We start from the raw sequence: 14,293 nt of genomic DNA on the forward strand, positions 1-14,293 counted from the left end.
TGGACAGATAACAAAGATGGACAAATACTAAAGAAATACTTGAATAAAGTAAAAGACAAAAAACAAACAAAAAAACAAACAGTACACTGCAAGCATAAAAGTAAATCCAGAGAAATAATGAGGTAATATGCAAAACAGAAGCACACTTATGATCAGTATAATTCATATGAACAGAAAGATTTGAAAGCATACTATGTTGATACTAATGAAAAGCAGTCATGAGAAATAGAATTCTAGGAACCTAACAATGTCATTTTGTATATTTAATCATGAAACAAACAATGATAGAAAAATGTTATCAAAAGAGCTGTACCTGATGACCAAAGTAGTGAACTAAAGGCCAAAAAGATAAACTTGGAACATAATGCAAAGGAAATACAGGAGAAAAGTTGACTCATAGAGGAAAGACATAAAAGTTTCAATGTTTCTTCATTCATTCAACAGGTATTTATGAAGCGCCTGCTAGGTGCCAGAAATTGTTCCAATGCATCTAAAAACAATGGACCTTATTCTGAAAGAGCTTATGAAATAATGTGAGTAGTCAGACAACAATAGACACACTAAAGCAGTAAACCATATACAAAGTTAGAGGGTGAAGTAGAAGTAGTACAGCTGAAAGAGGTTTGAGCATAAGAAGAGAGAGGGCAGTTTTTCTTTTAAATAACAGGATATGGTATGTTTCATTAAATAGGTAACAAAGGTGATATTTGGGTAATGTTCTGGGTGTTGAGAAACCTAAAAGGGGAGGTCAACAGGCTCCATGAAGAGAGATTTGCCAGTTCAAGTAAAAGAACGAAATCAAACTAATAATAAAAATAAATGTCATTGAGCTGAAGAGGTGAGTATTCTTCCTAAAAGAGCCAATCTCATACCAAATAGGATTATGAAAGAAAAAAAAGCACCGACACCCAGTTACACACTGATGATATAAAAAGTAAATATTAAGGCTTCCCTGGTGGCGCAGTGGTTGCGAGTCCGCCTGCCGATGCAGGGGACACGGGTTTGTGCCCCGGTCCGGGAAGATCCCACATGCCGCGGAGCGGCTGGGCCCGTGAGCCATGGCCGCTGAGCCTGCGCGTCAGGAGCCTGTGCTCCGCAACGGGAGAGGCCACAGCAGTGAGAGGCCCGCATACCACACACACACAAAAAAAAGTAAATATTAAACATCTCAGTTAAAAATAACTCAGTAGATGACTAGATATAATTTTATTTACTTCAACATTGTCCATGAGTGAATATGTGTTTATTATGACCATGAGTGTATAATTATGCAGACTTGGGATTGTCTACCAAACATTAAAATTAATAATTGATTTAATAAGTTGACCATCTGTAAGACTGAAAGCATCAAGTTCTTTCACAACCCTTCCTTTAACTCAGAAGTACCCCCAAAAGAGGACATAAACTATACTATTAAAAACATGAATAAAATATATTGACAGATAAATAAGGATGGGATAGATCGATAGATACCAGATTTACTCCTGATAAACCTTTCACCCTACCTGTTAAATCAGTATATTTTCTATGAATATTTTTTTTCTATTCAGTGGAGAATGTCAGTAAGTTATACTTGTTAAGAGAAGACTATTTTCTTTCATACTTCCTTTACTTAGCCTCCATTTTTACAAATTGGGTAGAGAATTTTTTAAAAAATAATGGTTAAATTGTATTCTCTATTTGAGAGCTTGCTCTTTATGCCATGCATTTATGATATATTTCTGAATGTCCAAAACTCCCATGTCAATTAAGGTAAAATTGATACACTTACAGCATCAACTCTGTAGAAGTTATTTTTATGTAATCTAATGGGGTTGAACTAAGATATCGAAAAGAAAGCCTCTGCTAATTTTATGGCTGTGACCTGAAAAACTGCATGTGGGAAGCAAGAAAATTTTTCTTAAAATATATTTCTGGGTTTTCCAATACTTATGACTCAGCCATAAGCACCATAAGAAATCCCTGTCCCTGTCCCATAAGATGATCAGTGTAGAAAAATAAATGATTAGCTGATAGTACCTGGGAAATCTCATGAACATTTATTTCTTTGATCTGAGGGATACCACTCCATAATCATGTCTTAGGAGAACATGGCCTGTAGGTTAAGAGAACGTGAGCTGAGAATTCACTGATGAGTCTGTTCTGTGCACATATGTCTGCTTGGTGCTGTTGATGGCATTTGAGGACTGACTGAATGAAAAATGAATGCAATTTCAGATTAGAAAAAACATAATATAACGCTGTAAATGCATATTGTAAGAATGAAGATCGAAAGTGTTAGATACAATCTTTAATCAACTCAAAGACACTTGATGTATTTTATAGACCAAAAGGTGTACCCATGTGATAAAGAATCAGAAAACTGATTTTCCATTAGATTCACTTTTGAGATATTTACAAAGTTAAAACATTCATTCTTGCTCTAGTTCTATTTTTCTCTCTCCCACCCACATACAATGCAAAACAAGTCTAGGAAATAAAGCACACCTGACTATAGATCGACGTCTCAGAAAACTGCAGCATTGGGTCAATGTTGGCCTTAGACAGGGTGAGTTGCACAAATATGTTTCTTAAATAGGAATAGACAGGCCTGATGAATTTCAGCTCCAGGTTTTCTATATTTAGAGCTCCTCTGCTTAGGATTCCAGTAGGGTTCTGCCAGAATGTGAGCTTCAGAAACTAGGTGAGAGGGAAGAAGCTTCTCTCCATCTGTGTAAGAAAGAACTACTTCTTAAAATGACTGCTATTTTTTTTTTTAATATGGAAACTCTATGGCAGATTGTGGGGTCTTGACATGGACTTTTGCAGAGCTATCACCAGATATCTGATATGAGTGTACAACGTGTTTCTTAACAGAGATTTGGTTTGTGGGAAAAAAACCAAGAGTACATGAGGGTTAACAACATGCATGTGTAGTAGTGAGTAACAGCACCCTCTCAAGACATGTGTCCACTTGCGTAGGACAGTGGAGATGATTCCCTTTTTCCCTAGCCCTGCCAGCAAAAACAGTCCTCAGCTACCATTGGTATAGGCAAGCAATGAAACTTCCAACCAGACTGTTGAGAATAAAATGTAATCAAATTTGAGAATGTGTATTTCTTTCCTTTTTTTTTTTCCAGTTTGATACCTGAGGAAGTATGTTTACTAGTCTCATTCAGAATGAACTCTCTCATGGCATGAGGAAAAATAAAAATTCAGAACTGTGTGGTTGGAGTGTGCAGTGAAGAAAGTCGTCTTTAGCCAGTCAGCTCACTATTTTCATGACAAACTGAATTTCAAGGTGCAGGATCAAAAGGTAGGTTCTAAAACTGAAACTCCACATTGCAAAACCAAGATAAATATTTGCAAAGGTAATTCTATAAAGCATTGTTCTAAAAAAATTATAAGATCCTTATAACTTTAGCAATAGGCAGAACTTGAGACGACTGAAGTATGATTTTATTGCAAGAGGATAAACCATATAAGTATTCCTATCATGTTATTAAAGGATTCATAACTTTAAAATTTCTTCCTTTTCAGAAAAACCCAGGTGGAAGGAGATTCTTATGTGTTCATCATATGTGATGAATTTTCTATTTTAATTTGTGTCTCCTTTTCTCTGTAGTTAGATTATGCATGTAAGAGAATAAATTATACATATACACATTTTATAGTTATTTACTGATATATGTTTTTCTCACAAGTCACACTTATAAAAATCATGTGTGGTAAGCATGACCACATAATTTTGGATCATGGTTTGCCAATCTGCTTTATTTGTGATTAATTTCATAAAATATACTGACTTCATCATTTATACTATTAAAACAAAACACTATATTTTTTGCATGGATAATTCCTTTTGAAGTTAAACAAATGAAATGGTGACCTGCCACAGATAGATAATTATTGTATTGGTTGAAGAACTAGATAGATGGTTATTAATTTTCTGTCTAACACATGAAGATTATATGATTATGCAGAAGATAACTCATGATTATATAAAAAATTATCAATTAATTTTGCATAATCACAACATGTAAAGTGTGGACTAATGCAGCTAATCCATTGCATAAAACAAATTTTAATGTAATAACTTAATCCTTTCAGGAAATGATTGTTGTTTAGAGAATCCTGGGTGTCAATGGTAAAGCAATCTCTCTCTTCAATAATTTTAAAATAAATTTCTTGATCTTATAATTTTAAAGCTTTAATTTGTAAATATTAATATGTATGTATATATGTTTATAGTTGTGCTCAAATTGCCTTTTCAAATGTAAGAATGTAAGAAAAATCCATGTCTTATTTTAAGAATTTTAATGTCTCACTATTTTTACCTGAAGTGATGATTTACTATAAATTCACTTTGTAAGCATTGACTTATAGATCCAGATGTCTACCCATTTCTGCTAACAACACTTATTTGAAATGCATGCTAACTTTTGTAGTCACTGTTATCAAATTCTATGGTTTAAAATTTAAAAAGAAATCACCTGAGCAGAGCTTTAAATGACTGATGCCTAAGCTCTATCTCAGGATAATTAATTCAGAATCTTAGAGGGTAAGATAAAGATATCAGTCGTGTTTTAAGCCTAGGTAATCTAACATATGAACAAATTTGAGAGCCAGTGCTGAGAACTGCCTGTAAACACTGTGCATTTATTTTGGACACTATGAGCTGAATACCACCTGAAAAAGATGACTATAACAGCACTTTCCCACAAATTTCTTTTTTCCTTCCTCAATTTAATGATTTTTCTTGGACATATTGTTGTTTTGCATGTTGCAAAAGTCTCTAACTGTATGTTACTTTCTGCATATCCCCATAGACGGTGAAAGTTTTTAGCAGTTCTCAATTTTTGCTGCAGATTGGAATTTTCTAAGGAGCTTTTTAAAACTCAGATACTCAGGTGATTCTGAAGCACTGCAAGATGGAAAACCTTTCATTTGATATATATGCATGCTTAATGCTACACCTGTGCTTTGCCATTTTTTTAATCCGTTCAGAACAAATACTTATTTTATCTCTTTATTGACTGGATTTAGATAGTTCTGAGTATAAAGAAAAATAGTGCTTGATTGTAAGTTTTGTATATTTTGGCTCTGGAAAAGTTAATAGAATTGGCAAAAATAATGAGAAGAAAATGTCTGTGGTAAATCAAAAATGAAAATCTCGATTTCAAAATTCTTCTTCCTCTAATGAATTCTTTAAGGACATAGAATCCACAACCTCTAAAATAAGTATGGCTGAAAATAGCTAGTTAGCTCTATGAGTAAAGTTCTATTATCTCTTTTACATTCATCTCTATCCATAGGAACTGGAGCCATGTTTTGCAAATAGTAGACACTCAAGTATTCATTAAATTAACAAGTTAATAAATGAAATAAAGGAGTAAACTCAAGAGGCACTTATGTAAAATGATAGTGCGCAAATGAATTCTGTACCTTGCCACCCCTCCTTCACCCCCTGCCACACACACACAAAGGAAATTTGTTTCATTATATCTAGAATTGATAAATAACAAGTTCCTACTGTATTGCACAGGGAAATATCGATATATTCAATATCCTGTGGTAAACCATAATGGAAAAGAATATGAAAAAGAATATATATGTGTGTATAACTGAGTCATTTTGCTGTACAGCAGAAATTAACACATCATTGTAAATCAACTGTACTCCAGTAAATAAATTTTTTAAAAAAGGAAATTTATTTCATTTTGGAATTTGAATAAAATTGAATAAATTTAGAGGATTAGAAGAGAAGCTCAATCAGGACTCAAGATTCGCACTGAGTTGCACACTAGTTTCTAAGATGTGCACACAATCCTGGATCATGGGATGAAGGGTAGACAGCTTTCCTTAATGACCATTTCATCCTGACAGGCATTCAGATAAAGAAACGTGATTGTTTTTGTACATTTCTGGCAGACAGATGTCACTACCTCAGTTGGAAGTAATTGGGAAGCTGTTTGGCAGCCTAAATGTCGAGGCCAAAAAGAACATTTTTCTGGGTTTGGAAGTTGCTTTTATTCCTCCTGTTTAACACCATTAAAGAAGACATATATTCCTCTGAGCAACTGACTTTCCTCATATTAACCCTGACCTCCATTTTCTCTTTTCTTAAATAATCAAATGCTCATATATTATAAATCTATTCATTTGACATTATTTCTCAGAAGTAGAAATTCTCTTGAATAAAGGCAAATAAATACATTTGCTAAATAAATCAAATCAATAATACAAATTGTATTGATGTCACATTAATTGTGTCCCTCTGGATGTTTACAAAAACACAGGAGAGTTTGAGTTTCAAATGGTCTGCCCAATTGCCTCCCTTGACCTACCCCTCCATTTAAGCATGCCTGATCTAGTCATGGATTTATAGGAAAATTATTGCTGATATTTTTAAGGTATTAGAGGGGAAACCAAAAAATCCTGCATTAGAGTGGAGTAAATGCTTACAGCCTATTGTTGATGATATTCGATGTGAAAGTTTAATTGTGGGACTTCTTAGAAAAACAATTTCTGTAAATTTTCTGGAACCAGTCAAATATTCTTTCTTACAGGGTAGCCTCTGTTGAGACTGTTGTCATTTTCTTCCCTGCTGAAGAAAAAGTAGGTTAAGCCACTGTTTTCCTTCTCTATACACTGAGATGGAAATAACACCAATACTGCCGAGATTACATCTATTGTGAAAAAATATTTAGATCAGAGGCAAAAAAGGTGTTTGCATCTTTAAGGAAAAAACGTAATAATAATTTTTATGGGATCATTTGAACTTACTTGCTCAGAAAATGACTACTTTCATTCTCTTCCTAGACACACCGGGATGAGATTTATAATTCTCTTTAAGTCTTAAACAGAAGTTACATGATACTGATTGTGATGTCTTCTTGTAGAAAACAACCAGATTCACATGCTTTGAACTTGGAAAATGAATTGAATACATGACCTTTGCAGCAGAATATTCTCAGTGCTGCATAAACAGGGAGGCTTTGGATGTATTCCCAACACTTTATACTTTATTTATTAAATTTTATTTTCCATAATTTAACGTATGAAATGGAAGTGAGGCAGGAGATAGATTGGCTGCAGTCTAGGCATTTACAACTAGCCTCCTGTTTACATTTCTTGGGGCAAGAAAAAGATGGGCTTCAGGCCGGACACTTACAACTAGCCACCTGTTTGCATTTCCTGAGACAGGAGATAGGTAGGCTCCAGGTTAGACATTTACAACCTACCTCCTGTTTGCTCTTCGAAATGGAAATTACAACAGAAACAGGGTAAATAGACAGGCTTTGTCTCCTGAGGACACTTTAGGATAACAGTCATGGCAGGGGGCTAAACCCTGTTGGAGTAAAAGATCAAGAGGTCACATATTTCCCATCCTTGGGGCAAGGGAGACATTGCACATGAACAGAAAGGCTCCTTGGGGGTCAAAAAGGAGGGTATACCAGCCCATAATAGGTGATGCCAAGGCCACTTATAGGCCTCTGGGCTATAATCCATCTTGGAAAAAAAGTTGCACTTGCATGTTGGGAGCGTCCTAGGGCAGGTCAGGCGTGGAAAAAGAAACCAGATAATTGGTCAAAGGTAAACAAAGACCTGGAATAACTGCCCTATATAAATGATTTAACCACCTATTTACCGTGCTCCTCTTCATTAGGGAGGATGCCCACATCCTTTCTCTCTGGGTGTGCATTTCTGCCTTGCTTCTGTCTTAACTAAACAAACTGTTTCTCTGTGTGCTCTCCCACTTATTGTGCTGTGTCTCTAATGATAAACTTTGTACCTGTTTTTACAGTTTTTGCCTCCTTGAGAAATGCATTTTTAAATGGGGACAAGGGCCATAGGAATTGTTCTTCTATCCTCTAGCCCCTGGTGGACTAGTGGCTAGGATTCCTGGTTTTCATTCAGGCTACCCAGGTCCAATTCCTGGGCAGAGAACTAAGATCTCACCTCAAGCCACCGTTAAGTGCTGCCTCTGTAAGATCAGAAGGAATTTCAGCCAGTGAACAAGACAAAGGTTTCTAGAGAAAATCCTGTGTTTTAATGTGACTATGCAGAAAATGACCTACTCTATGACTCAGTTTGCTTATTTTTTTAAATCAGGATATTAATTTGACATTAAATAGAGTAGTTTGAGAAATTAATTGATCTTAATGTGTGAAGTTTGCTGAGCATTATGTGTTCAAAAATAAAATATCCAAAGATCTATAATATTTCAATAACCAAGTTATATTTATCAGGGTTATTTTATTCACAAGTAATTCAAACCTATCTCAGAGTAGTTTAAACAAACAAATGATACACTTTTATTAAATGTATAGATTTGGTGAATATGATTATAGGAGTTCAAATCATGACACCTGAGTTCTAACCTCTTCATCTCTGAGCCAGATCTTCCTATTTGTTAGCTTCTTTCTCAGTAAGGATGTCTCTATCTTACAGCAAATTTCTTGCCTCTTTGTTCAGACACACATATTTATCACAGATTCTGGAACACAGACCTTTCCAACAGCTGTAGCAAAATTCTGATAAAGAGCTTTGGTAGGCCTAACTTGAGTCAGATCCCAAACTTAAACCATTGTGTGGTCAGGAATTGGCTGCTCTCTGATCTGCTAGGCAGGGCTAAATGCTCCACTTTATGGCAGGAGAGTATGAGGTATTGTAATAAGGAAGAACAAATCTCACTCCATATTGTATCTGTGTCTTTTACTTTAATCTTTGTATTCTATTGCTTTTGCTACAAATTAATCACTAAAATGATGCTGCCTGTAGCTGAAAGTACACATAATGGTTCATGTCCGGGAACCCTGCTTCCCATGCCTGAGCCTTAAGCTAAAATACCTTTGTTTAGCTCACAGGAAACATCCTGACCAGATCCACCTATGAATGGCTACAGGAAACGAGAAATGAACACATCCTCTCCAGAACCAAGGAAATATTTGCAATGACTTATGGCCTTTTTATACTTTGCCTCCTCACCTTCCCCACTTCATTCTATAAAAGAAACTAGCATCAGGGAGACGCAACAGGGAAGACATATGGGAACATATGTTTATGTATGACTGATTCACTTTGTTATAAAGCAGAAACTAACACACCATTGTAAAGCAATTATACCCCAATAAAGATGTTAAAAAAAAAAAAAAAAAAAAAAAAAAAAGAAACTAGCATCAAAACCCAGGCAAGATGGTTCTTTGGGACACTAGTCCACCATCTTCTCGGTCTGCTGACTTTCCAAATAAAGTCTCTTTTCCTTGCCTCAACACCTCTTCTCTTGATTTATTGGCCTGTTGTGCAGTGTGAGCTTGGACTTGGTGACAGTATGCCTATTTAAACTACAGGCTAGAGTTTCTGTTACCAGAAGATGGGATAGCGATGCATATAGGGAAGAAAAATAATTCTATCTATGTGTCTATCTATCCCTATTTCTTTATCTACTGGTCTAGCAATTACAATCTTCTATTCTTATTGTTCTCAATTATTTTGGAGTCCTCCATATTTTAATATAAGAAAAGGAGTACTGAGAACAAAATTGATGCTAGATCAGTAGATAACATAATATATATTAAAACATAAAACATTTAAATACAAAAAAATACCCAAGTACACATTCTACTACCTGTCAGAGTGATAATGTCAACCCATGTAATGTAGTCTCTGGGAAACTCAGTGGATAACATGAGAGTCAAATGGACAAAGTAACAGCATTTTGAATTAGTTTTGACCCAACAGAATACCTGAACTTGTTTAGTAGAACTCCCAAAATCTGCAGGCAACTTTTTGAAAACACTACTCTATCCAACCATCTTATCATAAAGGAGAGACTTATAAGAAACCTATCTCTTTCCTTTCTACATAGGAATCTACAGCTGTGGATGAGGTTTAGAACTACTTAACTCCACTGTAGCCAACCATTACAATTCTAATTGTTACATGCCACCAGGAAGAACTTTATAGCATTAAAGTCTAAAAGCTGTAGACTTGTTCAGCATATTGAATGATTTTCTATTTCAGCACTTAAAGGAAAAAAAAAAAAAACTACTTTGTAGGGTGTAGAAATTCTTCATGATCTGAATATCGCCTCTTCTTTCATCTCTTATTCATTGTATTCCATACTTTAGCAATTCTAAAGAACATGATCACAAAAATACTCTCAAGTCTTTTACTTTTGATAATGTTCTACCATTTTCTAGAATTCATTTTATTATCCTTCATTATGAGGTTTACCTTAACAAAACTTTCCAATTTACGGTATTTTATTTGCTTCCAGGAGACAGGTTTACTCACAATTTCCATATACCCCTTGATACTTTCGACATGGGTTCAAACTACTAATTAAGCTTAAAAAACACTAGGGAGGAACAAAGTCAAAAGGTACTTATCTTAAAGGATTGCCCCAGAACTCAGAAAATGATGATGCAATCTGTAAAGTCGGATCATTAATTAAACATGACATACATGTATAGCTATTTGAAGGATCAGGATTGTCACTTCAGGATGGCACTTGTTAATCCAATTCTGCAGTTGTTTTTTTTTTTTTTTTTTTAATTTCATGTTAGGAGAAATAATTCCATTTCTGTATGTGTATCACAAAACCTTAATAGTTTTATTATTAAATTTTTGTAGAAGTTTTTATGATTATATTTGTGTGCACAAAAAATATCTGAGCTTGTAAATTGTGATATAGATTGTTAATGTGATGTAGAATTCACATTATAAATGTATAAAATTTTGCATATGTCCAATATAGGCAAAGTGCTTCATAATAAGTTGTATGTGTAGATGTGCCAGTGAAATTTTTGCAAGTTTGTTAATGCTAATTTTTTAATGCTATATATTTTCTGAAGAGAGGATCACATTTATTGCAGTATTTTGTATGCTTTGCTTATTGTGTTTTATGTTTTTATGTCATTTTCTATCATAATTTAAGCTCCCTGAGAGCAGATCATTGTCTGAAATATCCCAAGCACACAGAAGAGAGAAAGCATAAAACAGGTATTTCTGGAATTACTAAATTCAGCAAACAGCAACAGACAAAATGCCAGGTCATATCATTATAAGGGAGGTTACTCACATTTTGAATTTTTAATAAATACAGAGATCCTCAAAGGCTCATTTCTAGTCATGTTAAAAAAGGCATCTGTATGCATGTTTTAAAATTTCTCCAGGGGATTTAATGCATATCATATTGCCTATATCACCACTAGAAAATATAAACATTAATTGTTGTCATTAAGAAGTCATCCTTAATATGGAAGCATGTTATTTTAATAGCAGGCCTAAAGGCAACAACAAAGAAGAAAAAGAAAAAAAAAATATGCTGTTACCTGGGAAATCAAATTGTTATTTTGGAACAGAAGAAAATTTGTGAGACACTAATGATAGCTTAAAAACATCTTAGCTTGCAGCATAGGTATTCTTGAAAGGTCTTCTTTCAGTAGAAGTAATGTTTCATCAAACCGAAAGAATATAAGGTAATAATAAAACCTCCTAAGATGTGATGACACAGACATTCATTAATGAGCTGTAGAAAATTCTGCTTATGACAGTGCTCATGATGGTGATCATAAATGAATGTCATCAAGTGGCACCTAATTAGTGTGATTAACCAACTTTAGAGCTCACCAGAGGAAGTATTGAATCAGTGCCGCATTTTATGCATGGAAAATGTTTTACATTTGGGATCAATGCTTGTATCTAAAACATCTGTTAGAGCTCTTTTCGTGTTTTCATTCTCATATATCTGATTGGTCTGTTGTCAGGAAGCATGCCTGTTAGATAAGCATGAATGACCTTGAAAATAATGAGGCACACTGTGAATAATTTGGTAGGACTCTTCCTAGTAGATTTGATGAGACTGTCAGGAATCCTAGCACGGGATTTGAAACCCAAGCCTTATTTGCTTTCACTTAAATAACCTTAAACAAATTATGTGAACTTGATCATCTAGGTAATTTTCAAGAGTGAATACATATACCATATCACTGGGAAAATTTCCACGTGGAAGAAATCCACATGACAAATAAAATAATAGCAATTGTAAATGATGACTTAGGCTACATATTCATTAGTAGGGACAAGAGCATTCTGAATCCTGTTATATAGTTCTACGCTGGCACTTACAGGAGCAACTTGGCATAATAGATTGGGGAAATTTATGTGAATCAAATTTAATAAAATTATAAGATCGGGAGTTTGTACACACGGCTGTATTTAAAATAGATAGCCAGCAAAGACCTACTATAAAAAAAAATTCTAAGATAGTATTCTGAAAATGATGATAGTATTCTGAAAATGAAGAGTTATACAGTCATATGTGTCTCCATAGTTTATCTTAAACACAATATCAAATATTTCTGCACCCAAATTTCAGAAAAGCATGTAATTTTTAAAAAAAATTTGCATCTCCTAAACCACAGCATCTTCACACAACAAAATAAAATAAATCTTTTGTAAAGTTATCCCATTATTTATTTAACATAGAAGTATACATTTTAAATAAAATTTAAGAATTAAGTTAGAATCTGTAAATATTAGCACAAGTTGAATCTCAAAGAAGAAAAAGAAAATGATCCTCATCTTACAGAAGTCACTCACTGCCTAAGTCCACTTTCTTTATCTAGAAAGTCAGACCTTAAGAACTTTTGTTGTCAGGGTTATTGCAAGAATCAATTCAGGTCATGGATACACACTTTCTTTTTAACTGTGTGAAGTATAATACATTTATTTATCAGGTGAGATAAAAAATAACTTTAAATGTCTGTACTATACTGAGCTCAGGGTTGGGCATATAAAGGTAAATTATATGTAGTCCCTATGCTTGTATAACCTTTATTTTTGTTTTCTGAATTTAAATTTTATTTGTTTTCAGCAATTACATATGTTCTAAAAGATTGGGACTATGTTCTCCCAAATTTTGATATTATTTTCCCCTAAGGAGATAGCATATCTGAATGAAAAAAGCCATAGAATTAGGGCAAAGCAGTAAATTGACTTCACAACTTGCTTGCTCTATGCAATATGACACTCAATTTCTCAATCTATAAATTAAAGATAATAATGCCTACACCAAAAATTTTATTTTAGATATCAGAAAAATCAACAATTACAAATCTAATTTGTTAAACGTCTGTAAATCATAAAATATTTGTAAAATGCATTCACTGAAAATATAATTGGAAAATGAGAAAGAGAGCTAATGTCAGTCTTCATAAGAAATTAGATGCTACCATCTTCCTTACTTATGAGGAAGACTGGAATAAATTTCAAATTGGTCCAATCACTTAACTGACTCCACACGAACAATTGCTTTAATGATTATGCTATGATAACTATATCTATGTACTTAATATATTTCATAATATAAAAGTAGAAAACACTGATTTTAAATGTGTCCTCAAAAATTGCCTGATAAATAGAACATTTTAAGTGGCTTTTCTCTATTCAGTTAAGTCATTCCCACATGACCTAACTTTCTGCTCAGTATTTGAAGGAAAGCATTAAAAACTGGTGTGGATGGGCTTCCCTGGTGGCGCAGTGGTTGCGAGTCCGCCTGCCAGTGCAGGGGACACGGGTTCGTGCCCCGGTCCCGGAAGATCCCACATGCTGTGGAGCGGCTGGGCCCGTGAGCCATGGCCACTGAGCCTGCGCGTCCGGAGCCTGTGCTCCGCAACGGGAGAGGCCACAACAGTGAGAGGCCCGCGTACCGCAAATAACAAACAAACAAACAAAATCTGGTGTGGCCTTTGGGGATGTCTGAATATTTGCCTTGGTCAATTCTTCTTGTAACATATAATTCAAGATATTGTAGTCTAACTAATAACTTAAAATCTGGCTGAAGTGTAGGTATCAGACCGAGCACTGGAACTTCCTGCTCAGGACTGTTTATTAGTAAAAAGCAACGGATATTGATGGGATTCATAGGAACCAGGAAAATCAGTGTTGGTTATGCATGGCTATAAAATCTGATGGATTTTCTGAATTGAGGTTTTCCTCAAACATACAGCCTAGTCTTTATGTCTACGTAGATGTCAAGGGCAGAGTTACTCAGACATAGGATACTGTACTTATGATGGTGTACACACTATGGTTTCTGGGTCTGAAAAATTTTGGCTTTTTTTTTAAAACTAAATGAACTTTATTACTTATAGACTGAAGATGCCTATGTTATGTGATAAGTTTGATTGTCATTCTGGAAGCAAGACTGTGAATCATTGATGCTACTTAGAACAGAGTGGTCATTTTAGTGCTATATCAGTCCTCCCAATTTTCCAAGCAACTTAGGTATTCGTGCATATATGCA

The sequence above is a fragment of the Grampus griseus genome, assembly GCF_964374135.1.
Source record: "Grampus griseus genome assembly, chromosome: 3".
Lineage (NCBI taxonomy): Eukaryota > Metazoa > Chordata > Mammalia > Artiodactyla > Delphinidae > Grampus > Grampus griseus.